Source organism: Sebastes fasciatus, chromosome 16 (assembly GCF_043250625.1).
Source record: "Sebastes fasciatus isolate fSebFas1 chromosome 16, fSebFas1.pri, whole genome shotgun sequence".
Taxonomy (NCBI): Eukaryota; Metazoa; Chordata; class Actinopteri; order Perciformes; family Sebastidae; genus Sebastes; species Sebastes fasciatus.
The window spans coordinates 2,707,507-2,734,390 of record NC_133810.1 but is presented as its reverse complement, the minus strand read 5'-3'; the positions used below and the strand labels follow the sequence as shown (position 1 = coordinate 2,734,390).

Sequence of the window (26,884 nt, the reverse complement as noted above, 5' to 3'; positions counted from 1 at the left end):
CAAACTCTGCTGCATAAATCAAGCTCTTCCTATACTAAGAGCAAGAGATGCAGCGACAATCAGCAGCCAATTGAAGCGGTCCAATAGACAGTGTAGACTGTGTAATGGATATACAAACATGCTTGTCAGGCTCTTAACAACAGAGGAGTGTTCCTGGCGTGGCAATGAAGGGGGAATTTGAAATCGTCGAGTAAACACGGAACAAAAACCATGGGTTCCACATACCAAGAGCCAGTCTGCGATGCTGGTGATTAGAAAACTCTGGCAACCATCAGACGACTCAGGAGGGGACAGCAGGCCTTGGTTGAGGTATTATTAGCTTTTTATCAGACCATGACCTTCAGCCCACACTGGGGGAGTTTGCAGTCGTCGATACACTAACAACGTTGAAAAATGTGTTTTCGCCCGGTCTCGAACCGGACACCAAGGTCAGGTACTCTGAGCGGCTGTTCAGTCCAGAGTCCAGTCCCCCTCTAGGAGTGTGGTTCCAGAACCAGAGCTATGCGTGGAGGTGAGCCCAACTATATCTAGTTGATAACGCTCCACCTCCCGCACCAGCTCCGATTCCTTCCCCGCCAGAGACGTGACGTTCCACATCCCAAGAGCCAGTCTGGTAGAGTTTTCTACCAGCTGCTGATTATTCGCCAAGAGAGACAAAAGCAGGGACAATAACCTGCGCTCTCTTTCCATCCATGTTGTTTTAAACCATGTCATTTCGTCTGGGTTTGTACAGATATTAAGGCAGGTCTACTGTATAATATGTTATATACAGGTGAAGGTCACATGATCAGCTCCTCTATTATTGGCAGAGTCAGTTGAACTTACAGACTACTGAAACACATATATTTACAGTTTTAACAAAAGCATTTCAAAAACATTTTAAAAAAGCCCGTCAAGCTAGCCAGCTCAACCTCCTGGGCTCACTTGGACTTACGTGTTCTCTTTTTCCTCCTCATTGGATGTTGATGGAAATTCGGAAATTCGCAAGTTGAAATTGACGCAAAATTTTGACGAATGACTTGTGTGATAACAGCATTATAGATATTTAGTTGTTTATTTTAGCACAAAAACAAAAAACAGTGTTTCCGCCCGGTCTCGAACCGGGGACCTTTCGCGTGTTAGGCGAACGTGATAACCACTACACTACGGAAACTGATGAGAGACACAGCCATCTATGTAAAAAAAAAATGCACCATTCATATTTAACTACAAATGCCAGATGCCATGCTAATTTTACACTCTTTAGATATCTGCTGTTAAATATGAATGCTGCATTAACACAGTCACATGCACAAAAATCCTTTTAATGGGTTTCCGTAGTGTAGTGGTTATCACGTTCGCCTCACGCGAAAGGTCACCGTTTCGAAACTATGTGGAAACATATTTCTTTGTTTGTGTTTACTCGACGACTGCAAACTCCCCCAGTGTGAGCTGAAGGTCACCGTCTGACGAAGCTAATAGAACAACCCAGTCTCACTCACAGTCACTTCCTCCATTTTACCCTCTACCTTGAGGATGCAGTCCACTGTTTTCCGGCAGAGTAGACCCGTGACCTTAAGCTCACACTGGGGGAGTTTGCAGTCGCCGAGTAAACATTAACAATGTTGAAAAACGTGTTTCCGCCCGGTTTCGAACCGGGGACCTTTCGCGTGTGAGGCGAACGTGATAACCACTACACTACGGAAACTGATGAAGGGGCATATGGTCATTTTAATCGAGTATTTATATCTAACCGCAGAAGCCTTAAATGCCAGACGACATGCTAATTTTAGACTCGGGAGAGATTTTAAACTGGATTCAGTCACAGCTGCTGTGTTTTGGATTTGAGTGACAGTCCTGCGAAAGGTTCCCGGTCCGAAACCAGGCGGGAACCTATTTCTTTGTTCATGTTCATGTTTTTTTTAAATGTTTATTCTGAGTAATAAAAGCAAACGGTTTAGTCAAATAATCAGTAAACCAGACAATAATGTGGCATTATGTCAGCAAGAGTGAAGAACATGGATGGAAAGAGAGCGCAGTTTTTTGTCTTCCTTGGTTAATAATCAGCAGTTGGACGAAAATACTCCCCGTCGGGGAATCGAACCCCGGTCTTCCGCGTGACAGGCGGAGATACTGTCCACTATACTAACGAGGAAGGATACAGAATTTTTAATGTCTTTATAGAAATATGTAAAGTTTGGGTTTACCAGGTGTGTCTGCTCCTCTCTTCACCCAAGTGTCCAAGACATACAGCCGCAGATCTGATTACGACCACAAAGTCGATCATCAATCGTTGACCTAAGATGTTCTGGTACCAAGAACACTTATGAACAACCAACCCTATGCTCAAACATGGTGTTTGTTATGGCCAATCCATGACAAGTACAGAAGTCCAACAACAAAGCACAACTCGGGTTCAGATCAGACGGGCCGTTCCTCCCAATCCCCCCCCTCCAGATTTCTCCATCGTTGCCCATGTGAGCGTTGAAGTCTCCCAGCAGAACTATAGAGTCCCCAGCCGGCGCCCTCTCCAGGACGCCAGCCAGAGACTCCAAGAAGGTCGGGTACTCCGAGCGGCTGTTTGGTGCATAAGCACAAACAACAGTCAGAGACATCCTCCCAGCGACTCGCAGTCGCATGGAGGCAACCCTCTTGTTCACCGGGGAGAACTCCAACACTGCGGCGCTCAGCCGGGGGGCTTGTGAGTATCCCCACACCCGCCCGGCGCCTCTCACCCTGGGCAACTACGGAAAAGGCGAGAGTCCAGCCCCTCTCTAGGAGTGTGGTTCCAGAACCGGAGCTATGCGTGGAGGTCAGCCCAACTATATCTAGTTGATAACGCTCCACCTCCCGCACCAGCTCTGGTTCCTTCTCTGCCAGAGAGGTGACGTTCCACATCACAAGAGCCAGTCTGGTAGAGTTTTCTACCAGCTGCTGATTATTCGCCAAGAGAGACACATATATTTACAGTTTTAACAAAAGCGTTTATAAAATATTTTAAAAATGCCCGTCAAGCTAGCTGGCTTGCTAAGCTTGAGCTAGCTAAGCTAGCTAGCTCAACCTCCTGGGCTCACTTGGACTTACTTGTTCTCGGTTTCCTCCTCCTTGGATGTTGTAAATTCGGAAATTCGCAATTTGGAAAAGTTGAAATTGACGCAAAATCTCAACGAATGGCTTTGGTGATATTTGTTTTTTTTATAGCAGACAAATTAATCCACACACACATTCATCATACGCACTCCTGTGTGGCGTACCTCAAGCGGGGTTCCAACCCGCATCTTAACGTCACCGGTCGGTGTCCTTACCCACTGGACTATCTCTGGTGACAATCAACACAAAGAACCAGAGAGAGAAGATGAAGAAGATCAAAATGAACCTGCAGTAACTTCACCTTCATCAACCTGCAGAGAAAGAAAGTGTAGAAATTGAAACCTGTTCAAACTCTGCTGAATAAATCAAGCTCTTCCTATACTAAGAGCTAGAGATGCAGCGACAATCAGCAGCCAATTGAAGCGGTCCAATAGACATCAATCAAAGTGTAGATTGTGTAATGGATATACAAGCATGCTTGTCAGGCTCTTAACAACAGAGGAATGTTCCTGGCGTGGCAATGAAGGGGGAATTTGAAATCGTCGAGTAAACACGAAGAAAAAACATGGGTTCCACATACCAAGAGCCAGTCTGCGATGCTGGTGATTAGAAAATTCTGGGAAGTTCTGGCAAACCATCAGTCAGTTGAACTTACAGACTACTGAAATACATATATTTACAGTTTTAACAAAAGCATTTAAAAAACATTTTAAAAAAGCCCGTCAAGCTAGCTGGCTTGCTAAGCTAGCTAGCTCAACCTCCTGGGCTCACTTGGACTTACGTGTTCTCTGTTTCCTCCTGGTTGGATGTTGATGCAAATTCGGAAATTCGCAAGTTGAAATTGACGCAAAATCTCGACGAATGAGTTGTGTGATAGCAACATTAGAAATATTTAGTTTGTTTTTATAGCACAAAAACAAAAAACTGTGTTTCCGCCCGGTCTCGAACCGGGGACCTTTCGCGTGTGAGGCGAACGTGATAACCACTACACTACGGAAACTGATGAAGGGGCATATGGTCATTTTAATCGAGTATTTATATCTAACTGCAGAAGCCTTAAATGCCAGACGACATGCTAATTTTAGACTCGGGAGAGATTTTAAACTGGATTCAGTCACAGCTGCTGTGTTTTGGATTTGAGTGACAGTCCTGCGAAAGGTTCCCGGTCCGAAACCAGGCGGGAACCTATTTCTTTGTTCATGTTCATGTTCTTTTTAAATGTTTATTCTGAGTAATAAAAGCATGCGGTTAAGTCAAATAATCAGTAAACCAGACAATAATGTGGCAATATGTCAGCAAGAGTGAAGAACATGGATGGAAAGAGAGCGCAGTTTTTTGTCTTCCTTGGTTAATAATCAGCAACTGGTCGAAAAGACTCCCCGTCGGGGAATCGAACCCCGGTCTTCCGCGTGACAGGCGGAGATACTGTCCACTATACTAACGAGGAAGGTGCCAGTTTGTGAGACGTCTGAATTCAAATTTGAAACGTTTGGGTTTCAAAGGTCTGTCCAGCAGCCATTAGTTGACAGCTCTGCTCGTCTCTTCACCCAAGAGTCGATCATCAATCGTTGGCCTAGGGTGTTCTGGTACCAAGTACACTTATGAACCACTCTATGCTCGAACATGGTGTTTATTATGGCCAATCCGTGACAAGCACAGAAGTCCAACAACAAAGCACCACTCGGGTTCAGATCAGGCAGGCCGTCATTGCCCATGTGAGCGTTGAAGTCCCCCAGCAGAACTATAGAGTCCCCAGCCGGCGCCCTCTCCAGGACGCCAGCCAGAGACTCCAAGAAGGTCGGGTACTCCGAGCGGCTGTTTGGTGCATAAGCACAAACAACAGTCAGAGACATCCTCCCAGCGACTCGCAGTCGCATGGAGGCAACCCTCTTGTTCACCGGGGAGAACTCCAACACTGCGGCGCTCAGCCGGGGGGCTTGTGAGTATCCCCACACCCGCCCGGCGCCTCTCACCCTGGGCAACTACGGAAAAGGCGAGAGTCCAGCCCCTCTCTAGGAGTGTGGTTCCAGAACCGGAGCTATGCGTGGAGGTCAGCCCAACTATATCTAGTTGATAACGCTCCACCTCCCGCACCAGCTCTGGTTCCTTCTCTGCCAGAGAGGTGACGTTCCACATCACAAGAGCCAGTCTGGTAGAGTTTTCTACCAGCTGCTGATTATTCGCCAAGAGAGACACATATATTTACAGTTTTAACAAAAGCGTTTATAAAATATTTTAAAAATGCCCGTCAAGCTAGCTGGCTTGCTAAGCTTGAGCTAGCTAAGATAGCTAGCTCAAGCTCCTGGGCTCACTTGGACTTACTTGTTCTCGGTTTCCTCCTCCTTGGATGTTGTAAATTCGGAAATTCGCAATTCGGAAAAGTTGAAATTGACGCAAAATCTCAACGAATGGCTTTGGTGATATTTGTTTTTTTTATAGCAGACAAATTAATCCACACACACATTCATCATACGCACTCCTGTGTGGCGTACCTGAAGCGGGGTTCCAACCCGCATCTTAACGTCACCGGTCGGTGTCCTTACCCACTGGACTATCTCTGGTGACAATCAACACAAAGAACCAGAGAGAGAAGATGAAGAAGATCAAAATGAACCTGCAGTAACTTCACCTTCATCAACCTGCAGAGAAAGAAAGTGTAGAAATTGAAACCTGTTCAAACTCTGCTGCATAAATCAAGCTCTTCCTATACTAAGAGCAAGAGATGCAGCGACAATCAGCAGCCAATTGAAGCGGTCCAATAGACATCAATCAAAGTGTAGATTGTGTAATGGATATACAAGCATGCTTGTCAGGCTCTTAACAACAGAGGAATGTTCCTGGCGTGCGATGAAGGGGGAATTTGAAATCGTCGAGTAAACACGAAGAAAAAACATGGGTTCCACATACCAAGAGCCAGTCTGCGATGCTGGTGATTAGAAAACTCTGGGAAGTTCTGGCAAACCATCAGTCAGTTGAACTTACAGACTACTGAAACACATATATTTACAGTTTTAACAAAAGCATTTAAAAAACATTTTAAAAAAGCCCGTCAAGCTAGCTGGCTTGCTAAGCTAGCTAGCTCAACCTCCTGGGCTCACTTGGACTTACGTGTTCTCTGTTTCCTCCTGGTTGGATGTTGATGCAAATTCGGAAATTCGCAAGTTGAAATTGACGCAAAATCTCGACGAATGAGTTGTGTGATAGCAACATTAGAAATATTTAGTTTGTTTTTATAGCACAAAAGCAAAAAACTGTGTTTCCGCCCGGTCTCGAACCGGGGACCTTTCGCGTGTGAGGCGAACGTGATAACCACTACACTACGGAAACTGATGAAGGGGCATATGGTCATTTTAATCGAGTATTTATATCTAACTGCAGAAGCCTTAAATGCCAGACGACATGCTAATTTTAGACTCGGGAGAGATTTTAAACTGGATTCAGTCACAGCTGCTGTGTTTTGGATTTGAGTGACAGTCCTGCGAAAGGTTCCCGGTCCGAAACCAGGCGGGAACCTATTTCTTTGTTCATGTTCATGTTCTTTTTAAATGTTTATTCTGAGTAATAAAAGCATGCGGTTAAGTCAAATAATCAGTAAACCAGACAATAATGTGGCAATATGTCAGCAAGAGTGAAGAACATGGATGGAAAGAGAGCGCAGTTTTTTGTCTTCCTTGGTTAATAATCAGCAACTGGTCGAAAAGACTCCCCGTCGGGGAATCGAACCCCGGTCTTCCGCGTGACAGGCGGAGATACTGTCCACTATACTAACGAGGAAGGTGCCAGTTTGTGAGACGTCTGAATTCAAATTTGAAACGTTTGGGTTTCAAAGGTCTGTCCAGCAGCCATTAGTTGACAGCTCTGCTCGTCTCTTCACCCAAGAGTCGATCATCAATCGTTGGCCTAGGGTGTTCTGGTACCAAGTACACTTATGAACCACTCTATGCTCGAACATGGTGTTTATTATGGCCAATCCGTGACAAGCACAGAAGTCCAACAACAAAGCACCACTCGGGTTCAGATCAGGCAGGCCGTCATTGCCCATGTGAGCGTTGAAGTCCCCCAGCAGAACTATAGAGTCCCCAGCCGGCGCCCTCTCCAGGACGCCAGCCAGAGACTCCAAGAAGGTCGGGTACTCCGAGCGGCTGTTTGGTGCATAAGCACAAACAACAGTCAGAGACATCCTCCCAGCGACTCGCAGTCGCATGGAGGCAACCCTCTTGTTCACCGGGGAGAACTCCAACACTGCGGCGCTCAGCCGGGGGGCTTGTGAGTATCCCCACACCCGCCCGGCGCCTCTCACCCTGGGCAACTACGGAAAAGGCGAGAGTCCAGCCCCTCTCTAGGAGTGTGGTTCCAGAACCGGAGCTATGCGTGGAGGTCAGCCCAACTATATCTAGTTGATAACGCTCCACCTCCCGCACCAGCTCTGGTTCCTTCTCTGCCAGAGAGGTGACGTTCCACATCACAAGAGCCAGTCTGGTAGAGTTTTCTACCAGCTGCTGATTATTCGCCAAGAGAGACACATATATTTACAGTTTTAACAAAAGCGTTTATAAAATATTTTAAAAATGCCCGTCAAGCTAGCTGGCTTGCTAAGCTTGAGCTAGCTAAGCTAGCTAGCTCAACCTCCTGGGCTCACTTGGACTTACTTGTTCTCGGTTTCCTCCTCCTTGGATGTTGTAAATTCGGAAATTCGCAATTTGGAAAAGTTGAAATTGACGCAAAATCTCAACGAATGGCTTTGGTGATATTTGTTTTTTTTATAGCAGACAAATTAATCCACACACACATTCATCATACGCACTCCTGTGTGGCGTACCTCAAGCGGGGTTCCAACCCGCATCTTAACGTCACCGGTCGGTGTCCTTACCCACTGGACTATCTCTGGTGACAATCAACACAAAGAACCAGAGAGAGAAGATGAAGAAGATCAAAATGAACCTGCAGTAACTTCACCTTCATCAACCTGCAGAGAAAGAAAGTGTAGAAATTGAAACCTGTTCAAACTCTGCTGAATAAATCAAGCTCTTCCTATACTAAGAGCTAGAGATGCAGCGACAATCAGCAGCCAATTGAAGCGGTCCAATAGACATCAATCAAAGTGTAGATTGTGTAATGGATATACAAGCATGCTTGTCAGGCTCTTAACAACAGAGGAATGTTCCTGGCGTGGCAATGAAGGGGGAATTTGAAATCGTCGAGTAAACACGAAGAAAAAACATGGGTTCCACATACCAAGAGCCAGTCTGCGATGCTGGTGATTAGAAAACTCTGGGAAGTTCTGGCAAACCATCAGTCAGTTGAACTTACAGACTACTGAAATACATATATTTACAGTTTTAACAAAAGCATTTAAAAAACATTTTAAAAAAGCCCGTCAAGCTAGCTGGCTTGCTAAGCTAGCTAGCTCAACCTCCTGGGCTCACTTGGACTTACGTGTTCTCTGTTTCCTCCTGGTTGGATGTTGATGCAAATTCGGAAATTCGCAAGTTGAAATTGACGCAAAATCTCGACGAATGAGTTGTGTGATAGCAACATTAGAAATATTTAGTTTGTTTTTATAGCACAAAAACAAAAAACTGTGTTTCCGCCCGGTCTCGAACCGGGGACCTTTCGCGTGTGAGGCGAACGTGATAACCACTACACTACGGAAACTGATGAAGGGGCATATGGTCATTTTAATCGAGTATTTATATCTAACTGCAGAAGCCTTAAATGCCAGACGACATGCTAATTTTAGACTCGGGAGAGATTTTAAACTGGATTCAGTCACAGCTGCTGTGTTTTGGATTTGAGTGACAGTCCTGCGAAAGGTTCCCGGTCCGAAACCAGGCGGGAACCTATTTCTTTGTTCATGTTCATGTTCTTTTTAAATGTTTATTCTGAGTAATAAAAGCATGCGGTTAAGTCAAATAATCAGTAAACCAGACAATAATGTGGCAATATGTCAGCAAGAGTGAAGAACATGGATGGAAAGAGAGCGCAGTTTTTTGTCTTCCTTGGTTAATAATCAGCAACTGGTCGAAAAGACTCCCCGTCGGGGAATCGAACCCCGGTCTTCCGCGTGACAGGCGGAGATACTGTCCACTATACTAACGAGGAAGGTGCCAGTTTGTGAGACGTCTGAATTCAAATTTGAAACGTTTGGGTTTCAAAGGTCTGTCCAGCAGCCATTAGTTGACAGCTCTGCTCGTCTCTTCACCCAAGAGTCGATCATCAATCGTTGGCCTAGGGTGTTCTGGTACCAAGTACACTTATGAACCACTCTATGCTCGAACATGGTGTTTATTATGGCCAATCCGTGACAAGCACAGAAGTCCAACAACAAAGCACCACTCGGGTTCAGATCAGGCAGGCCGTCATTGCCCATGTGAGCGTTGAAGTCCCCCAGCAGAACTATAGAGTCCCCAGCCGGCGCCCTCTCCAGGACGCCAGCCAGAGACTCCAAGAAGGTCGGGTACTCCGAGCGGCTGTTTGGTGCATAAGCACAAACAACAGTCAGAGACATCCTCCCAGCGACTCGCAGTCGCATGGAGGCAACCCTCTTGTTCACCGGGGAGAACTCCAACACTGCGGCGCTCAGCCGGGGGGCTTGTGAGTATCCCCACACCCGCCCGGCGCCTCTCACCCTGGGCAACTACGGAAAAGGCGAGAGTCCAGCCCCTCTCTAGGAGTGTGGTTCCAGAACCGGAGCTATGCGTGGAGGTCAGCCCAACTATATCTAGTTGATAACGCTCCACCTCCCGCACCAGCTCTGGTTCCTTCTCTGCCAGAGAGGTGACGTTCCACATCACAAGAGCCAGTCTGGTAGAGTTTTCTACCAGCTGCTGATTATTCGCCAAGAGAGACACATATATTTACAGTTTTAACAAAAGCGTTTATAAAATATTTTAAAAATGCCCGTCAAGCTAGCTGGCTTGCTAAGCTTGAGCTAGCTAAGATAGCTAGCTCAAGCTCCTGGGCTCACTTGGACTTACTTGTTCTCGGTTTCCTCCTCCTTGGATGTTGTAAATTCGGAAATTCGCAATTCGGAAAAGTTGAAATTGACGCAAAATCTCAACGAATGGCTTTGGTGATATTTGTTTTTTTTATAGCAGACAAATTAATCCACACACACATTCATCATACGCACTCCTGTGTGGCGTACCTGAAGCGGGGTTCCAACCCGCATCTTAACGTCACCGGTCGGTGTCCTTACCCACTGGACTATCTCTGGTGACAATCAACACAAAGAACCAGAGAGAGAAGATGAAGAAGATCAAAATGAACCTGCAGTAACTTCACCTTCATCAACCTGCAGAGAAAGAAAGTGTAGAAATTGAAACCTGTTCAAACTCTGCTGCATAAATCAAGCTCTTCCTATACTAAGAGCAAGAGATGCAGCGACAATCAGCAGCCAATTGAAGCGGTCCAATAGACATCAATCAAAGTGTAGATTGTGTAATGGATATACAAGCATGCTTGTCAGGCTCTTAACAACAGAGGAATGTTCCTGGCGTGCGATGAAGGGGGAATTTGAAATCGTCGAGTAAACACGAAGAAAAAACATGGGTTCCACATACCAAGAGCCAGTCTGCGATGCTGGTGATTAGAAAACTCTGGGAAGTTCTGGCAAACCATCAGTCAGTTGAACTTACAGACTACTGAAACACATATATTTACAGTTTTAACAAAAGCATTTAAAAAACATTTTAAAAAAGCCCGTCAAGCTAGCTGGCTTGCTAAGCTAGCTAGCTCAACCTCCTGGGCTCACTTGGACTTACGTGTTCTCTGTTTCCTCCTGGTTGGATGTTGATGCAAATTCGGAAATTCGCAAGTTGAAATTGACGCAAAATCTCGACGAATGAGTTGTGTGATAGCAACATTAGAAATATTTAGTTTGTTTTTATAGCACAAAAGCAAAAAACTGTGTTTCCGCCCGGTCTCGAACCGGGGACCTTTCGCGTGTGAGGCGAACGTGATAACCACTACACTACGGAAACTGATGAAGGGGCATATGGTCATTTTAATCGAGTATTTATATCTAACTGCAGAAGCCTTAAATGCCAGACGACATGCTAATTTTAGACTCGGGAGAGATTTTAAACTGGATTCAGTCACAGCTGCTGTGTTTTGGATTTGAGTGACAGTCCTGCGAAAGGTTCCCGGTCCGAAACCAGGCGGGAACCTATTTCTTTGTTCATGTTCATGTTCTTTTTAAATGTTTATTCTGAGTAATAAAAGCATGCGGTTAAGTCAAATAATCAGTAAACCAGACAATAATGTGGCAATATGTCAGCAAGAGTGAAGAACATGGATGGAAAGAGAGCGCAGTTTTTTGTCTTCCTTGGTTAATAATCAGCAACTGGTCGAAAAGACTCCCCGTCGGGGAATCGAACCCCGGTCTTCCGCGTGACAGGCGGAGATACTGTCCACTATACTAACGAGGAAGGTGCCAGTTTGTGAGACGTCTGAATTCAAATTTGAAACGTTTGGGTTTCAAAGGTCTGTCCAGCAGCCATTAGTTGACAGCTCTGCTCGTCTCTTCACCCAAGAGTCGATCATCAATCGTTGGCCTAGGGTGTTCTGGTACCAAGTACACTTATGAACCACTCTATGCTCGAACATGGTGTTTATTATGGCCAATCCGTGACAAGCACAGAAGTCCAACAACAAAGCACCACTCGGGTTCAGATCAGGCAGGCCGTCATTGCCCATGTGAGCGTTGAAGTCCCCCAGCAGAACTATAGAGTCCCCAGCCGGCGCCCTCTCCAGGACGCCAGCCAGAGACTCCAAGAAGGTCGGGTACTCCGAGCGGCTGTTTGGTGCATAAGCACAAACAACAGTCAGAGACATCCTCCCAGCGACTCGCAGTCGCATGGAGGCAACCCTCTTGTTCACCGGGGAGAACTCCAACACTGCGGCGCTCAGCCGGGGGGCTTGTGAGTATCCCCACACCCGCCCGGCGCCTCTCACCCTGGGCAACTACGGAAAAGGCGAGAGTCCAGCCCCTCTCTAGGAGTGTGGTTCCAGAACCGGAGCTATGCGTGGAGGTCAGCCCAACTATATCTAGTTGATAACGCTCCACCTCCCGCACCAGCTCTGGTTCCTTCTCTGCCAGAGAGGTGACGTTCCACATCACAAGAGCCAGTCTGGTAGAGTTTTCTACCAGCTGCTGATTATTCGCCAAGAGAGACACATATATTTACAGTTTTAACAAAAGCGTTTATAAAATATTTTAAAAATGCCCGTCAAGCTAGCTGGCTTGCTAAGCTTGAGCTAGCTAAGATAGCTAGCTCAAGCTCCTGGGCTCACTTGGACTTACTTGTTCTCGGTTTCCTCCTCCTTGGATGTTGTAAATTCGGAAATTCGCAATTCGGAAAAGTTGAAATTGACGCAAAATCTCAACGAATGGCTTTGGTGATATTTGTTTTTTTTATAGCAGACAAATTAATCCACACACACATTCATCATACGCACTCCTGTGTGGCGTACCTGAAGCGGGGTTCCAACCCGCATCTTAACGTCACCGGTCGGTGTCCTTACCCACTGGACTATCTCTGGTGACAATCAACACAAAGAACCAGAGAGAGAAGATGAAGAAGATCAAAATGAACCTGCAGTAACTTCACCTTCATCAACCTGCAGAGAAAGAAAGTGTAGAAATTGAAACCTGTTCAAACTCTGCTGCATAAATCAAGCTCTTCCTATACTAAGAGCAAGAGATGCAGCGACAATCAGCAGCCAATTGAAGCGGTCCAATAGACATCAATCAAAGTGTAGATTGTGTAATGGATATACAAGCATGCTTGTCAGGCTCTTAACAACAGAGGAATGTTCCTGGCGTGCGATGAAGGGGGAATTTGAAATCGTCGAGTAAACACGAAGAAAAAACATGGGTTCCACATACCAAGAGCCAGTCTGCGATGCTGGTGATTAGAAAACTCTGGGAAGTTCTGGCAAACCATCAGTCAGTTGAACTTACAGACTACTGAAACACATATATTTACAGTTTTAACAAAAGCATTTAAAAAACATTTTAAAAAAGCCCGTCAAGCTAGCTGGCTTGCTAAGCTAGCTAGCTCAACCTCCTGGGCTCACTTGGACTTACGTGTTCTCTGTTTCCTCCTGGTTGGATGTTGATGCAAATTCGGAAATTCGCAAGTTGAAATTGACGCAAAATCTCGACGAATGAGTTGTGTGATAGCAACATTAGAAATATTTAGTTTGTTTTTATAGCACAAAAGCAAAAAACTGTGTTTCCGCCCGGTCTCGAACCGGGGACCTTTCGCGTGTGAGGCGAACGTGATAACCACTACACTACGGAAACTGATGAAGGGGCATATGGTCATTTTAATCGAGTATTTATATCTAACTGCAGAAGCCTTAAATGCCAGACGACATGCTAATTTTAGACTCGGGAGAGATTTTAAACTGGATTCAGTCACAGCTGCTGTGTTTTGGATTTGAGTGACAGTCCTGCGAAAGGTTCCCGGTCCGAAACCAGGCGGGAACCTATTTCTTTGTTCATGTTCATGTTCTTTTTAAATGTTTATTCTGAGTAATAAAAGCATGCGGTTAAGTCAAATAATCAGTAAACCAGACAATAATGTGGCAATATGTCAGCAAGAGTGAAGAACATGGATGGAAAGAGAGCGCAGTTTTTTGTCTTCCTTGGTTAATAATCAGCAACTGGTCGAAAAGACTCCCCGTCGGGGAATCGAACCCCGGTCTTCCGCGTGACAGGCGGAGATACTGTCCACTATACTAACGAGGAAGGTGCCAGTTTGTGAGACGTCTGAATTCAAATTTGAAACGTTTGGGTTTCAAAGGTCTGTCCAGCAGCCATTAGTTGACAGCTCTGCTCGTCTCTTCACCCAAGAGTCGATCATCAATCGTTGGCCTAGGGTGTTCTGGTACCAAGTACACTTATGAACCACTCTATGCTCGAACATGGTGTTTATTATGGCCAATCCGTGACAAGCACAGAAGTCCAACAACAAAGCACCACTCGGGTTCAGATCAGGCAGGCCGTCATTGCCCATGTGAGCGTTGAAGTCCCCCAGCAGAACTATAGAGTCCCCAGCCGGCGCCCTCTCCAGGACGCCAGCCAGAGACTCCAAGAAGGTCGGGTACTCCGAGCGGCTGTTTGGTGCATAAGCACAAACAACAGTCAGAGACATCCTCCCAGCGACTCGCAGTCGCATGGAGGCAACCCTCTTGTTCACCGGGGAGAACTCCAACACTGCGGCGCTCAGCCGGGGGGCTTGTGAGTATCCCCACACCCGCCCGGCGCCTCTCACCCTGGGCAACTACGGAAAAGGCGAGAGTCCAGCCCCTCTCTAGGAGTGTGGTTCCAGAACCGGAGCTATGCGTGGAGGTCAGCCCAACTATATCTAGTTGATAACGCTCCACCTCCCGCACCAGCTCTGGTTCCTTCTCTGCCAGAGAGGTGACGTTCCACATCACAAGAGCCAGTCTGGTAGAGTTTTCTACCAGCTGCTGATTATTCGCCAAGAGAGACACATATATTTACAGTTTTAACAAAAGCGTTTATAAAATATTTTAAAAATGCCCGTCAAGCTAGCTGGCTTGCTAAGCTTGAGCTAGCTAAGATAGCTAGCTCAAGCTCCTGGGCTCACTTGGACTTACTTGTTCTCGGTTTCCTCCTCCTTGGATGTTGTAAATTCGGAAATTCGCAATTCGGAAAAGTTGAAATTGACGCAAAATCTCAACGAATGGCTTTGGTGATATTTGTTTTTTTTATAGCAGACAAATTAATCCACACACACATTCATCATACGCACTCCTGTGTGGCGTACCTGAAGCGGGGTTCCAACCCGCATCTTAACGTCACCGGTCGGTGTCCTTACCCACTGGACTATCTCTGGTGACAATCAACACAAAGAACCAGAGAGAGAAGATGAAGAAGATCAAAATGAACCTGCAGTAACTTCACCTTCATCAACCTGCAGAGAAAGAAAGTGTAGAAATTGAAACCTGTTCAAACTCTGCTGCATAAATCAAGCTCTTCCTATACTAAGAGCAAGAGATGCAGCGACAATCAGCAGCCAATTGAAGCGGTCCAATAGACATCAATCAAAGTGTAGATTGTGTAATGGATATACAAGCATGCTTGTCAGGCTCTTAACAACAGAGGAATGTTCCTGGCGTGCGATGAAGGGGGAATTTGAAATCGTCGAGTAAACACGAAGAAAAAACATGGGTTCCACATACCAAGAGCCAGTCTGCGATGCTGGTGATTAGAAAACTCTGGGAAGTTCTGGCAAACCATCAGTCAGTTGAACTTACAGACTACTGAAACACATATATTTACAGTTTTAACAAAAGCATTTAAAAAACATTTTAAAAAAGCCCGTCAAGCTAGCTGGCTTGCTAAGCTAGCTAGCTCAACCTCCTGGGCTCACTTGGACTTACGTGTTCTCTGTTTCCTCCTGGTTGGATGTTGATGCAAATTCGGAAATTCGCAAGTTGAAATTGACGCAAAATCTCGACGAATGAGTTGTGTGATAGCAACATTAGAAATATTTAGTTTGTTTTTATAGCACAAAAACAAAAAACTGTGTTTCCGCCCGGTCTCGAACCGGGGACCTTTCGCGTGTGAGGCGAACGTGATAACCACTACACTACGGAAACTGATGAAGGGGCATATGGTCATTTTAATCGAGTATTTATATCTAACCGCAGAAGCCTTAAATGCCAGACGACATGCTAATTTTAGACTCGGGAGAGATTTTAAACTGGATTCAGTCACAGCTGCTGTGTTTTGGATTTGAGTGACAGTCCTGCGAAAGGTTCCCGGTCCGAAACCAGGCGGGAACCTATTTCTTTGTTCATGTTCATGTTCTTTTTAAATGTTTATTCTGAGTAATAAAAGCATGCGGTTAAGTCAAATAATCAGTAAACCAGACAATAATGTGGCAATATGTCAACAAGAGTGAAGAACATGGATGGAAAGAGAGCGCAGTTTTTTGTCTTCCTTGGTTAATAATCAGCAACTGGTCGAAAAGACTCCCCGTCGGGGAATCGAACCCCGGTCTTCCGCGTGACAGGCGGAGATACTGTCCACTATACTAACGAGGAAGGTGCCAGTTTGTGAGACGTCTGAATTCAAATTTGAAACGTTTGGGTTTCAAAGGTCTGTCCAGCAGCCATTAGTTGACAGCTCTGCTCGTCTCTTCACCCAAGAGTCGATCATCAATCGTTGGCCTAGGGTGTTCTGGTACCAAGTACACTTATGAACCACCCTATGCTCGAACATGGTGTTTATTATGGCCAATCCGTGACAAGCACAGAAGTCCAACAACAAAGCACCACTCGGGTTCAGATCAGGCAGGCCGTCATTGCCCATGTGAGCGTTGAAGTCCCCCAGCAGAACTATAGACTCCCCAGCCAGCGCCCTCTCCAGGACGCCATCCAGAGACTCCAAGAAGGTCGAGTACTCCGAGCGGCTGTTTGGTGCATAAGCACAAACAACAGTCAGAGACATCCTCCCAGCGACTCGCAGTCGCATAGAGGCAACCCTCTTGTTCTCCGGGGAGAACTCCGTTCTCCTCAAGAGGCAAGAATCCAGCCCCTCTTCAGGAGTGTGGTTCAAGAACCAGAGCTATGCGTGGAGGTCAGCCCAACTATATCTAGTTGATGACGCTCCACCTCCTGCACCAGCTCTGGGTCCTTCCCCGCCAGAGAGGTGACGTTCCACATCCCAAGAGCCAGTCTGGTAGAGTTTTCTACCAGCTGCTGATTATTCGCCAAGAGAGACAAAAGCAGGGACGATAACCTTCGCGCTCTTTCCATCCATGTTGTTTTTAACCATGTCATTTCCTCCCGGTTTGTACAAGGGGTGGAACGGTTCGTGTAATTGACTTGAACCGTTCGGTTCAGGACATTCGGTTCGGTCCGCCGTTACACAAACAGCTGTTTATGTCTACTAGTCACACGCGCGGAACAGAAACTCTGGAGCGTGAGTTTTATACGGAAAGTTTTGGCAGCGCTCCAGGTCCTGTGTCAAACTGTGCGCCGACACTGTTCAACTGAAGTCGGGTTTATATGTTGACACTTGAAACATTTAATTATGAAGGCATCACCCAAATGTGTCGATTAGTGGAGCGAAACAAAAGCTGACTGGACGGAGAGTCCGTTCCCCCACAGTATTCAGACAGCCTCCCTCTGCAGATTCACACCGTGCCAAAGTAACATCTAATGCTATAAGAGTGTTTATCGCTGCATATACGACCACACTCGATCGTAAACAATACAGAATTAAAGCAGATGGTCAAAGAGCGTGAGCCTTCACGTGTGAATGTTAGTCTGTTGTGCCTGCCCTGTATAAACTAGCATAAGCAGCAGTTGAGGATTTACCAACAGCCTTAAGGTGGAACATTACATTTACATTACATACAGTTGTGATTTTATTTTTGTAATTTAGTTTTTCCTATTGACAATATGTCAGTATTTGACTGCCTTAACTGTTATAGTAAGAATTATGACCAATGAGCCACTGTTAAATGAGTGGGAGATAAAAAGTTCTACGTTTTTTAGCATAGTTCTGGTTGAGCTTATGCTTCAATGTATGGCCTTAGTTTATAATTTCATTTTTTTTTTTGCACTAATTACTGTAGAAGACCGATTCTTTCAATTAAGATTTGTCAATGAAGAACTGTTTATGTTCTTAATGTAGACGTACTTTTGTTAAGGCAAACATTTTTTAACTTATTTTTGCCAAATAAATGAAAAGCATGTTGAAATTGACCTCCTTGCTGTAACATAAATGAACCGAACCGAAAACCGTGACCCCAAAAAAACGTGATATGAACCGAACCGTGAATTTTGTAAACCGTTCCACCCCTAGTTTGTACAGATTTTAAGGCAGGTTTACTGTAGAATATGTAATATACAGGTGAAGGTCACATGATCAGCTCCTCTATTATCTGCAGTGAGTTGAACAGCCTGCAGACTACTGAAACACATATATTTACAGTTTTAACAAAAGCATTTAAAAATATTTTAAAACATGCCTGTCAAGCTAGCTGGCTTGCTAAGCTAGCTAGCTCAACCTCCTGGGCTCACTTGGACTTACGTGTTCTCTGTTTCCTCCTCGTTGGATGTTGATGTAAATTCGGAAATTCGCAAGTTGAAATTGACGCAAAATCTCGACAAATGGCTTTTGTGATGGCAACATTAGAAATATTTAGTTGTTTTTTTATAGCACAAAAAACAAAAAACAGTGTTTCCGCCCGGTCTCGAACCGGGGACCTTTCGCGTGTTAGGCGAACGTGATAACCACTACACTACGGAAACTGATGAGAGGCACAGCTATCTATGTAAAAAAAAAATGCACCATTCATATTTAACAACAAATGCCAGATGCCATGCTAATTTTACACTCTTTAGATATCTGCTGTTAAATATGAATGCTGCATTAACGCAGTCAGATGCACAAAAATCCTTTTAATGGGTTTCCGTAGTGTAGTGGTTATCACGTTCGCCTCACGCGAAAGGTCACCATTTCGAGACCATGTGGAAACATATTTCTTTGTTTGTGTTTACTCGACGACTGCAAACTCCCCCAGTGTGAGCTGAAGGTCACCGTCTGACGAAGCTAATCGAACAACCCAGTCTCACTCACAGTCACTTCCTCCATTTTACCCTCTACCTTGAGGATGCAGTCCACTGTTTTCCGGCAGAGTAGACCCGTGACCTTCAGCACACACTGGGGGAGTTTGCAGTCGCCGAGTAAACATTAACAATGTTGAAAAATGTGTTTCCGCCCGGTTTCGAACCGGGGACCTTTCGCGTGTGAGGCGAACGTGATAACCACTACACTACGGAAACTGATGAAGGGACATATGGTCATTTTAATCGAGTATTGATATTTAACCGCAGAAGCCTTAAATGCCAGACGACATGCTAATTTTAGACTCGGGAGAGATTTTAAACTGGATTCAGTCACAGCTGCTGTGTTTTGGATTTGAGTGACAGTCCTGCGAAAGGTTCCCGGTCCGAAACCAGGCGGGAACCTATTTCTTTGTTCATGTTCATGTTCTTTTTAAATGTTTATTCTGAGTAATAAAAGCATGCAGTTAAGTCAAATAATCAGTAAACCAGACAATAATGTGGCATTATGTCAGCAAGAGTGAAGAACATGGATGGAAAGAGAGCGCAGTTTTTTGTCTTCCTTGGTTAATAATCAGCAGTTGGACGAAAATACTCCCCGTCGGGGAATCGAACCCCGGTCTTCCGCGTGACAGGCGGAGATACTGTCCACTATACTAACGAGGAAGGATACAGAATTTTTAGATGTCTTTATAGAAATATGTAACGTTTGGGTTTACCAGGTGTGTCTGCTCCTCTCTTCACCCAAGTGTCCAAGACATACAGCCGCAGATCTGATTACGACCACAAAGTCGATCATCAATCGTTGACCTAAGATGTTCTGGTACCAAGAACACTTATGAACAACCAACCCTATGCTCAAACATGGTGTTTGTTATGGCCAATCCGTGACAAGTACAGAAGTCCAACAACAAAGCACAACTCGGGTTCAGATCAGACAGGCCGTTCCTCCCAATCCCCCCCCTCCAGATTTCTCCATCGTTGCCCATGTGAGCGTTGAAGTCTCCCAGCAGAACTATAGAGTCCCCAGCCGGCGCCCTCTCCAGGACGCCAGCCAGAGACTCCAAGAAGGTCGGGTACTCCGAGCGGCTGTTTGGTGCATAAGTTCAAACAGCAGTCAGAGACTTCCTCCCAGCGACTCGCAGTCGCATAGAGGCAACCCTCTTGTTCACCGGGGAGAACTCCAACACTGCGGCGCTCAGCCGGGGGGCTTGTGAGTATCCCCACACCCGCCCGGCGCCTCTCACCCTGGGCAACTACGGAAAAGGCGAGAGTCCAGCCCATCTCTAGGAGTGTGGTTCCAGAACCGGAGCTATGCGTGGAGGTCAGCCCAACTATATCTAGTTGATAACGCTCCACCTCCCGCACCAGCTCTGGTTCCTTCTCTGCCAGAGAGGTGACGTTCCACATCCCAAGAGCCAGTCTGGTAGAGTTTTCTACCAGCTGCTGATTATTCGCCAAGAGAGACACATATATTTACAGTTTTAACAAACGCATTTATAAAATATTTTAAAAATGCCCGTCAAGCTAGCTGGCTTGCTAAGCTTGAGCTAGCTAAGCTAGCTAGCTCAACCTCCTGGGCTCACTTGGACTTACTTGTTCTCGGTTTCCTCCTCCTTGGATTTTGGAAATTCGGAAATTCGCAATTCGGAAAAGTTGAAATTGACGCAAAATCTCAACGAATGGCTTTGGTGATATTTTTTTTTTTTATAGCAGACAAATTAATCCACACACACATTCATCATACGCACTCCTGTGTGGCTTACCTCAAGCGGGGTTCCAACCCGCATCTTAACGTCACCGGTCGGTGTCCTTACCCACTGGACTATCTCTGGTGACAATCAACACAAAGAACCAGAGAGAGAGGATGAAGAAGATCAAAATGAACCTGCAGTAACTTCACCTTCATCAACCTGCAGAGAAAGAAAGTGTAGAAATTGAAACCTGTTCAAACTCTGCTGCATAAATCAAGCTCTTCCTATACTAAGAGCAAGAGATGCAGCGACAATCAGCAGCCAATTGAAGCGGTCCAATAGACATCAATCAAAGTGTAGATTGTGTAATGGATATACAAGCATGCTTGTCAGGCTCTTAACAACAGAGGAATGTTCCTGGCGTGGCAATGAAGGGGGAATTTGAAATCGTCGAGTAAACACGAAGAAAAAACATGGGTTCCACATACCAAGAGCCAGTCTGCGATGCTGGTGATTAGAAAACTCTGGGAAGTTCTGGCAAACCATCAGTCAGTTGAACTTACAGACTACTGAAACACATATATTTAGTTTTAACAAAAGCATTTAAAAAACATTTTAAAAAAGCCCGTCAAGCTAGCTGGCTTGCTAAGCTAGCTAGCTCAACCTCCTGGGCTCACTTGGACTTACGTGTTCTCTGTTTCCTCCTGGTTGGATGTTGATGCAAATTCGGAAATTCGCAAGTTGAAATTGACGCAAAATCTCGACGAATGAGTTGTGTGATAGCAACATTAGAAATATTTAGTTTGTTTTTATAGCACAAAAACAAAAAACTGTGTTTCCGCCCGGTCTCGAACCGGGGACCTTTCGCGTGTGAGGCGAACGTGATAACCACTACACTACGGAAACTGATGAAGGGGCATATGGTCATTTTAATCGAGTATTTATATCTAACCGCAGAAGCCTTAAATGCCAGACGACATGCTAATTTTAGACTCGGGAGAGATTTTAAACTGGATTCAGTCACAGCTGCTGTGTTTTGGATTTGAGTGACAGTCCTGCGAAAGGTTCCCGGTCCGAAACCAGGCGGGAACCTATTTCTTTGTTCATGTTCATGTTCTTTTTAAATGTTTATTCTGAGTAATAAAAGCATGCGGTTAAGTCAAATAATCAGTAAACCAGACAATAATGTGGCAATATGTCAACAAGAGTGAAGAACATGGATGGAAAGAGAGCGCAGTTTTTTGTCTTCCTTGGTTAATAATCAGCAACTGGTCGAAAAGACTCCCCGTCGGGGAATCGAACCCCGGTCTTCCGCGTGACAGGCGGAGATACTGTCCACTATACTAACGAGGAAGGTGCCAGTTTGTGAGACGTCTGAATTCAAATTTGAAACGTTTGGGTTTCAAAGGTCTGTCCAGCAGCCATTAGTTGACAGCTCTGCTCGTCTCTTCACCCAAAAGTCGATCATCAATCGTTGGCCTAGGGTGTTCTGGTACCAAGTACACTTATGAACCACCCTATGCTCGAACATGGTGTTTATTATGGCCAATCCGTGACAAGCACAGAAGTCCAACAACAAAGCACCACTCGGGTTCAGATCAGGCAGGCCGTCATTGCCCATGTGAGCGTTGAAGTCCCCCAGCAGAACTATAGACTCCCCAGCCAGCGCCCTCTCCAGGACGCCATCCAGAGACTCCAAGAAGGTCGGGTACTCCGAGCGGCTGTTTGGTGCATAAGCACAAACAACAGTCGGAGACATCCTCACAGCGACTCGCAGTCGCATAGAGGCAACCCTCTTGTTCTCCGGGGAGAACTCTGTTCTCCTCAAGAGGCAAGAATCCAGCCCCTCTTCAGGAGTGTGGTTCAAGAACCAGAGCTATGCGTGGAGGTCAGCCCAACTATATCTAGTTGATGACGCTCCACCTCCTGCACCAGCTCCGGTTCCTTCTCCGCCGGAGAGGTGACGTTCCACATCCCAAGAGCCAGTCTGGTAGAGTTTTCTACCAGCTGCTGATTATTCGCCAAGAGAGACAAAAGCAGGGACGATAACCTTCGCTCTCTTTCCATCCATGTTGTTTTTAACCATGTCATTTCCTCCCGGTTTGTACTAGGGGTGGAACGGTTCGTATAATTGACTTGAACCGTTCGGTTCAGGACATTCGGTTCAGGACGTTCGGTTCGGTCCGCCGTTACACAAACAGCTGTTTATGTCTACTACTCGGAACAGAAACTCTGGAGCGTGAGTTTTATCCGGAAAGTTTTGGCAGCGCACCAGGAATGGTATTGGCACTGTAGCGCCCAGTAGCTCATGATAGTTAAGCTAAACTGACAACGATTTGTGTCAAACTGTACGCCGACACTGTTCAACTGAAGTCGGGTTTATATGTTGACACTTGAAACATTTAATTACGACGGCATCACCCGAATGTGTCGATTTGTGGTGCGAAACAAAAGCTGACTGGACCGAGAGTCCGTTCCCCCACAGCGTTCAGACAGCCTCCCTCTGCAGATTCACACCGTGCCAAAGTAACATCTAATGCTATAAGAGTGTTTATCGCTGCATATACGACCACACTCGATCGTAAACAATACAGAATTAAAGCAGATGGTCAAAGAGCGTGAGCCTTCACGTGTGAATGTTAGTCTGTTGTGCCTGCCCTATATAAACTAGCATAAGCAGCAGTTGAGGATTTACCAACAGCCTTAAGGTGGAACATTACATTTACATTACATACAGTTGTGATTTTATTTTTGTAATTATTTTTTTCTTATTGACAATATGTCAGTGTTTGACTGCCTTAACTGTTATAGTAAGAATTATGACCAATGAGCCACTGTTGAATGAGTGGGAGATAAAAAGCTCTACGTTTTTTAGCATAGTTCTGGTTGAGCTTATGCTTCAATGTATGGCCTTAGTTTATAATTTCATTATATTTATATGGAAATAACAGAGCTGCATTTTTTCTTTGCACTAATTACTGTAGAAGATTCTTTCAATTAAGATTTGTCAATGAAGAACTGTTTATGTTCTTTATGTAGCCGTACTTTTGTTAAGGCAAACATTTGGTAACTTATTTTTGACAAATAAATGAAAAGCATGTTGAAATTGCCCTCCTTGCTGAAACATAAATGAACCGAACCGTGAATTTTGTGAACCGTTCCACCCCTAGTTTGTACAGAGCAGGTTTACTGTAGAATATGTAATATACAGGTGAAGGTCACATGATCAGCTCCTCTATTATCTGCAGTGAGTTGAACAGCCTGCAGACTACTGAAACACATATTTACAGTTTTAACAAAAGCATTTCAAAAATATTTTAAAAAATGCCTGTCAAGCTAGCTGGCTTGCTAAGCTAGCTAGCTCAACCTCCTGGGCTCACTTGTACTTACGTGTTCTCTGTTTCCTCCTCGTTGGATGTTGTTGTAAGTTCGGAAATTCGCAAGTTGAAATTGACGCAAAATCTCGACAAATGGCTTTTGTGATAGCAACATTAGAAATATTTAGTTTTTATAGCACAAAAAACAAAAAACAGTGTTTCCGCCCGGTCTCGAACCGGGGACCTTTCGCGTGTTAGGCGAACGTGATAACCACTACACTACGGAAACTGATGAAAGGCAAAGCAATGTATGTGAATACTAAAATGCACCAGTCATATTTAACTGCAAAAATGCCAGACGTCATGCTAATTTTACACTCTTGAGACATCTGCTGTTAAATATGAATGCTGCATTAACGCAGTCACATGCACAAAAATCTTTTTAATGGGTTTCCGTAGTGTAGTGGTTATCACTTTGTCACCGGTCGAAACCAGGTGGAAACATATATTCTTTGTTAATGTTTACTCGACGACTGCAAATTCCCCCAGTGTGAGCTGAAGGTCACAGTCTGACGAAACTAATAGAACAACAACCCAGTCTCAGTCACACTCAGTCACTTCCTCCATTGTACCCTCAACCCGGAGGGCACAGTCCATATTTATTACCAGCAGAGTAGACCCGTGACCTTAAGCTCACACTGGGGGAGTTTGCAGTCGCCGAGTAAACATTAACAATGTTGAAAAATGTGTTTCCGCCCGGTTTCGAACCGGGGACCTTTCGCGTGTGAGGCGAACGTGATAACCACTACACTACGGAAACTGATGAAGGGGTATCTTGTGCATGTGGACATATTAATGCAGCATTCATATGTGACTGCAGAAGCCTCAAATGCCAGACGACAAGCTAATTTTAGACTTAAGAGAGATTTTGAACTGGATTCAGTCACAGCTGCTGTGTCTTGGATTTGAGTGACAGTCCTGCGAAAGGTCCCCGATTCGAAACCGGGGGGAAACATATTTCTTTGTTCATGTTTACTGTTCTTTTAAAACTTTTATTCTGAGTAATGAAAGCAAACGGTTTAGTCAAATAATCAGTAAACCAGACAATAATGTGGCAATATGTCAACAAGAGTGAAGAACATGGATAGAAAGAGAGCGCAGTTTTTTGTCTTCCTTGGTTAATAATCAGCAGCTGGTCGAAAAGAACTCCCCGTCGGGGAATCGAACCCCGGTCTTCCGCGTGACAGGCGGAGATACTGTCCACTATACTAACGAGGAAGGTGCCAGTATTTGAGACGTCTGCAGTCAAATATGAAACGTTTGGGTTTACCAGGTCTGCCCAGCAGCCATCAATTGACAGCTTTCCTCCTTTCTTCACCCAAGTGTCCAAGACATACGGCCGCAGATCTGATTACGACCACAAAGTCGATCGTTGGCCAAGGGGTGTTGTGGTACAAAGTACACTTATGAACCACCCTATGCTCAAACATGGTGTTTGTTATGGCCAATCCATGACAAGCACAGAAGTCCAACAACAAAGCACAACTCGGGTTCAGATCAGGCAGGCCATCGTTTCTCCATCGTTGCCCATGTGAGCGTTGAAGTCCCCCAGCAGAACTATAGAGTCCCCATCCGGCGCCCTCTCCAGGACGCCATCCAGAGACTCCAAGAAGGTCGGGTACTCCGAGCGGCTGTTTGGTGCATAAGCACAAACAACAGTCAGAGACTTCCTCACAGCAACTAGCAGTCGCATAGAGGCAACCCTCTTGTTCTCCGGGGATAATTCAACACTGCGGTGCTCAGCCGGGGGGCTTGTGAGTATCCCCACACCCGCCCGGCGCCTCTCACCCTGGGCAACTCCGGAAAAGGCGAGAGTCTAGCCCCTCTTCAGAAGTGTGGTTCAAGAACCAGAGCTATTAGATATAGTTGGGAGGTCAGCCCAACTATATCTACTTGATAACGCACCAGCTCTGGTTCCTTCTCCGCCAGAGAGGTGACGATCCACATCCCAAGAGCCAGTCTGGTAGAGTTTTCTACCAGCTGCTGATTATTCGCCAAGAGAGACATAAGCAGGGACGATAACCTGCGATCTCTTTCCATCCATGTCGTTTTAAACCATGTCATTGCGTCCCGGTTTGTACAGATATTAAGGCAGGTTTACTTCATAATATGTACTATATATACTTACAGACTACTGAAACATATATATTTACAGTTTTCACAGAACCATTTACAAAATATTTTTTTTAAAAAGCCCGTCAAGTTAGCTGGCTTGCTAAGCTAGCTAGCTCAACCTCCTGGGCTCACTTGGACTTACCTGTTCTCTGTTTCCTCCTCGTTGGATGTTGTAAAATCGGAAATTCGCAAGTTGAAATTGACGCAAAATCTCGACGAATGGCTTTTGTGATGGCAACATTAGAAATATTAAGTTGTTTTTTTATAGCAGACAAATTAAACCACACACACATTCATTACACACACTCCTGTGTGGCGTACCTCAAGCGGGGTTCCAACCCGCATCTCAGCGTCGCAGGTCGGTGTCCTTAGAGAGAAGGAAGATCAAACTGAAGCTGCAGTAACTTCACCTTCATCAACCTGCAGAGAAACAAAGAGTAGAAACTGAAACTCTGCTGCACAAATCAAGCGCTTCCTAAACTAACAGCTAGAGATGCACCGACAATCAGCAATCTGCAGTTAGAAACACCGTATTGCCGAGTGTGGCTAAACAGGGTGTACAGGAATACCTTTGTAGTTTGTGTTATACGTATGTGTGTGGTTTCTCAAAAAGGATGAATAAAACAAAAGGAAACCATTAAACCCAGGCACTGTAAGGAATTGAAGGACATGCACCGCTCTCATAGCACAGCCACAAGGTGGGACCATGAGGCCACAAATATATACTATATACTTAGACTATAAACTGTGTTACCTTCATCACAATGATCAAATGTTTTGCGGCTCCAGACAGATTTTTTATTTTTTTTTGCCTAAAATGGCTCTTTTGATAGTAAAGGTTGCTGACCCCTGACCTAAAAAGTTCCATACCAAAGTAAAACAACATTATTTCTATTCTATCTATTGTCATATTCTACCAGAATGGACTGTATTGAATAAAATATTATAAATATAATACAAATTTTCAGTCCAAAATGGCAGCAGCGCAGCTTCATCTCTTTGCTTCTATACTCT

The 26,884-nt window shown here is 45.2% G+C and overlaps 1 protein-coding gene and 23 non-coding genes across 24 annotated transcripts in view; all 24 read right to left on the bottom strand.

Moving 5' to 3' along the window:
- The window catches only part of uimc1 (ubiquitin interaction motif containing 1), a 102,925-nt gene extending 76,684 nt beyond the window's left edge, over positions 1-26,241 (bottom strand). The window contains exon 1 of the mRNA XM_074610613.1: positions 26,192-26,241. The gene's annotated coding sequence lies outside the window, so the exon portion shown is untranslated. The remainder of the gene's footprint in view (positions 1-26,191) is intronic.
- On the bottom strand, positions 1,081-1,153 carry trnav-aac (transfer RNA valine (anticodon AAC)). The gene has a single exon. It is a non-coding gene; the product is annotated as a tRNA-Val (tRNA).
- On the bottom strand, positions 1,615-1,687 carry trnav-cac (transfer RNA valine (anticodon CAC)). Its single transcript has one exon. It is a non-coding gene; the product is annotated as a tRNA-Val (tRNA).
- On the bottom strand, positions 2,063-2,134 carry trnad-guc (transfer RNA aspartic acid (anticodon GUC)). The gene has a single exon. It is a non-coding gene; the product is annotated as a tRNA-Asp (tRNA).
- trnav-cac (transfer RNA valine (anticodon CAC)) lies at positions 3,997-4,069 on the bottom strand. Its single transcript has one exon. It is a non-coding gene; the product is annotated as a tRNA-Val (tRNA).
- On the bottom strand, positions 4,445-4,516 carry trnad-guc (transfer RNA aspartic acid (anticodon GUC)). Its single transcript has one exon. It is a non-coding gene; the product is annotated as a tRNA-Asp (tRNA).
- Positions 6,324-6,396, bottom strand: trnav-cac (transfer RNA valine (anticodon CAC)). Its single transcript has one exon. It is a non-coding gene; the product is annotated as a tRNA-Val (tRNA).
- On the bottom strand, positions 6,772-6,843 carry trnad-guc (transfer RNA aspartic acid (anticodon GUC)). The gene has a single exon. It is a non-coding gene; the product is annotated as a tRNA-Asp (tRNA).
- trnav-cac (transfer RNA valine (anticodon CAC)) lies at positions 8,652-8,724 on the bottom strand. The gene has a single exon. It is a non-coding gene; the product is annotated as a tRNA-Val (tRNA).
- trnad-guc (transfer RNA aspartic acid (anticodon GUC)) lies at positions 9,100-9,171 on the bottom strand. The gene has a single exon. It is a non-coding gene; the product is annotated as a tRNA-Asp (tRNA).
- On the bottom strand, positions 10,979-11,051 carry trnav-cac (transfer RNA valine (anticodon CAC)). Its single transcript has one exon. It is a non-coding gene; the product is annotated as a tRNA-Val (tRNA).
- Positions 11,427-11,498, bottom strand: trnad-guc (transfer RNA aspartic acid (anticodon GUC)). Its single transcript has one exon. It is a non-coding gene; the product is annotated as a tRNA-Asp (tRNA).
- On the bottom strand, positions 13,306-13,378 carry trnav-cac (transfer RNA valine (anticodon CAC)). Its single transcript has one exon. It is a non-coding gene; the product is annotated as a tRNA-Val (tRNA).
- On the bottom strand, positions 13,754-13,825 carry trnad-guc (transfer RNA aspartic acid (anticodon GUC)). The gene has a single exon. It is a non-coding gene; the product is annotated as a tRNA-Asp (tRNA).
- On the bottom strand, positions 15,633-15,705 carry trnav-cac (transfer RNA valine (anticodon CAC)). The gene has a single exon. It is a non-coding gene; the product is annotated as a tRNA-Val (tRNA).
- trnad-guc (transfer RNA aspartic acid (anticodon GUC)) lies at positions 16,081-16,152 on the bottom strand. Its single transcript has one exon. It is a non-coding gene; the product is annotated as a tRNA-Asp (tRNA).
- On the bottom strand, positions 18,297-18,369 carry trnav-aac (transfer RNA valine (anticodon AAC)). The gene has a single exon. It is a non-coding gene; the product is annotated as a tRNA-Val (tRNA).
- Positions 18,831-18,903, bottom strand: trnav-cac (transfer RNA valine (anticodon CAC)). Its single transcript has one exon. It is a non-coding gene; the product is annotated as a tRNA-Val (tRNA).
- trnad-guc (transfer RNA aspartic acid (anticodon GUC)) lies at positions 19,279-19,350 on the bottom strand. Its single transcript has one exon. It is a non-coding gene; the product is annotated as a tRNA-Asp (tRNA).
- On the bottom strand, positions 21,212-21,284 carry trnav-cac (transfer RNA valine (anticodon CAC)). The gene has a single exon. It is a non-coding gene; the product is annotated as a tRNA-Val (tRNA).
- On the bottom strand, positions 21,660-21,731 carry trnad-guc (transfer RNA aspartic acid (anticodon GUC)). Its single transcript has one exon. It is a non-coding gene; the product is annotated as a tRNA-Asp (tRNA).
- trnav-aac (transfer RNA valine (anticodon AAC)) lies at positions 23,912-23,984 on the bottom strand. The gene has a single exon. It is a non-coding gene; the product is annotated as a tRNA-Val (tRNA).
- trnav-cac (transfer RNA valine (anticodon CAC)) lies at positions 24,443-24,515 on the bottom strand. The gene has a single exon. It is a non-coding gene; the product is annotated as a tRNA-Val (tRNA).
- Positions 24,902-24,973, bottom strand: trnad-guc (transfer RNA aspartic acid (anticodon GUC)). The gene has a single exon. It is a non-coding gene; the product is annotated as a tRNA-Asp (tRNA).
- Positions 26,242-26,884: the final 643 nt, after the last annotated feature.